The sequence below is a fragment of the Silene latifolia genome, unplaced genomic scaffold, assembly GCF_048544455.1.
Source record: "Silene latifolia isolate original U9 population unplaced genomic scaffold, ASM4854445v1 scaffold_20.1, whole genome shotgun sequence".
In the NCBI taxonomy this organism is placed as follows: Eukaryota; Viridiplantae; Streptophyta; class Magnoliopsida; order Caryophyllales; family Caryophyllaceae; genus Silene; species Silene latifolia.
Window position 1 is genome coordinate 8520129 of NW_027413163.1, and position 2568 is coordinate 8522696.

General features: G+C 37.1%; 1 pseudogene; it reads left to right on the top strand.

Moving 5' to 3' along the window:
* Positions 1-486: 486 nt before the first annotated feature.
* Positions 487-2139, top strand: LOC141638298 (G-type lectin S-receptor-like serine/threonine-protein kinase At1g11410; annotated as a pseudogene).
* The last annotated feature ends 429 nt before the right edge of the window (positions 2140-2568 follow it).

Genomic DNA, 2568 nt, shown 5'->3' on the forward strand with positions numbered 1-2568 from the left:
AAATTTGAATTTCACAACAATGACAACTACCAAAAAAATTATTACTTGAATTATAATTATGTAAAGGTACTAACCTTTGGATTTTGCGTACCGATTTGGGAAGGTAGTTTTGCTTTATCCCCAACAAGCACACTTAGATTTATTTTCAAATTCTACTTACTACAAACAACAGAAGTAAGTTAGAAACATATACGACTGGCAGCTTCTTAATCGCAATAAGGACGATTATTATATTTTAAATAAAGCATATAAAACACATTCTACAAAGAAATAGTCTCATAGAAGCCAAAAAAAAAAAACAATTTATGTTAATAGTAACAGATGTAATACATATACTATAGTACTTTCATGCAAAGAGTCGGTAGAAGAGGCAAGGACACGAATACAGGCAATGATGTAGGCGAAAACGTGTTACTCACGTCTTTTCGTTCACAAAGATTTAAACGCATAACATAAAAGAAAGCGGACACATGTATTCATGTGCAAATGACATCCCGTAATGGAAAGTTTCAGTTCACTGGCTTGAAAAATCTGGTATATAACAAGTCGGATTCCTAGTGGGAGTTCAGGTATTGGGTTTTTGAGTCTTGGGTTTGATGGGCGGATCGCACAGGCTGCTGCAGACCCGCTTCTTACTTCTGATTTTGGACAAAATCTAACCAGGAGGCTTAAATTGGGTAATGATGGGAACCTTAGAGTTTTAAGTTTTCACCAGAAAAAGCAAGAATGGGTGACTGTTTGGTTGACGGTAGTTATCATTTGTCAAATACATGGGTTATGTAGGCCAGGTTATATTTGTTATAGTGACGAGTCTACTTTATCGAATTACGAGTGTGTGTGCTAACCCGGGTTTAGACGTAACTCCACGTCGAACTCCTGCGAGAACGACGTACCCATTATTGATATAGCAAGTAATAAGTTTTTACGCCTTGATTATGTTGACTATTTAGATGGATAAACTCAAACTGATTTAGAGGTCCATAGCTTTGACCACTGCCAATCTATTGGCTTGTCAAACCCAAAATGTCTGGGATTTGGGTTTAAGTTTGATGGTAGAGGCTATTGTGTGCACCACTTAAACAAACTCTTAAACGGGTACTGGTCCCCTGGTACAGGCTCTACATTTAATCTCAGGGTGGACAAGTCAGAGACTGAATCAACTAACTTCACTGGGATGTCGAAAGTACTCGTAACTACTTGCGGAATTCATATCAGCTTACCAAATCCGCCTAAAGATTCTAATGAGACAGCCCGCAATATAATAATCATAGTCATTCTATTCACAGCTGAAATTGCGTCTGGGATAATCTTATTTCAGGCATTCCTCATAAATTTTGAATAAACACATCATAATCAGTCCCTTTGGACAAAAGATGTTAGCGAAAGAGATTCAAGCGAAGAGTTACCTTTCTATACGCGAAATAGTTTCAGTTTGGATAACAAGGTTGGAGAAGGTGGTTTTGGATCAGTGTACAAGGTATAATTTTATTAGGAAAATCATTAAGGTGTATATTATCCGAAGGGGATCCGTTTGTTCAGAAATTCTGCATTTACAGCTCGACAAAATTTTCTGTTTTTAGGGACGATTGCGCAATGGGAAAGAAATTGCTGTCAAGAAGCTAGCTCCAAACTCAGGGCACGGGATTCACGAATTCAAGAATGAAGTTAGGCTAATTGCTAAACTTCAACACAGGAATCTTGTGAAGATCATAGGATACTGTGCTCAAGCAGACAAGAAAATGCTTATCTATGAATTTATGCCTAGCAACAGCTTGGATTCATTCATGTTCAGTAAGTATATGCTCTACACATGTTTCGTCTCAAAAACTACGGAAAATTACTCCCTCTTTCCCTGTTAGTTGTAATTTCCATATTCGGATGTCCCAGTCAATTGTTGTCCTTTCTATTTTAAGAAGACTTTGTGAGTAATTTTATTATTTACACTCAACTTTGACCACTTGTCATTTAGTAATTAGCCCCTGCCTATTTACTTAGTCTTGTAGGGCAAAACGTTCTACTACTTTCTAATGAGCTTAAATAGGAGAGGTAGTTTTACTGAATTGTAAACACTGAACGGACATGCTTAACGGTGTTAACTGTTCCGGGATGTCAGCAATTGGAAAGCAGGGAATAAAATAGAGAAATTGCCAAATCACGAAAGTAATATGACATGCGTAAGAGTGTTAAATGTTCCGAGATGACAGCAATTGGAAAGGAGGAATTTCAATAGAAAAGTCGCCAAATCACAAAAGTAATTAGCCTAAATCGGGAATAGTCAAAGTCACAACATTTACCACCTAGAAAGATAAGAAAAAGTAACTATATTAAAAGGTAGTCTTGCTTGTGACGGGCTAATCACATCACAATCTTATGAACACTAAAAAAAAGGGAGAGGGGATAAGGTGGGGCATCCCCATGTGCTTTCCACTCACCTCTCAGTGGGTATTTCGGAAGAGGAAACGGTATCCGTACAGATATCGCCTGTCTTCAATGAGATTTTGTGCAATATTAAACACAAAATATGTATACGGAACATAAAAACATCCAAACAATAATATAAGATTCTTT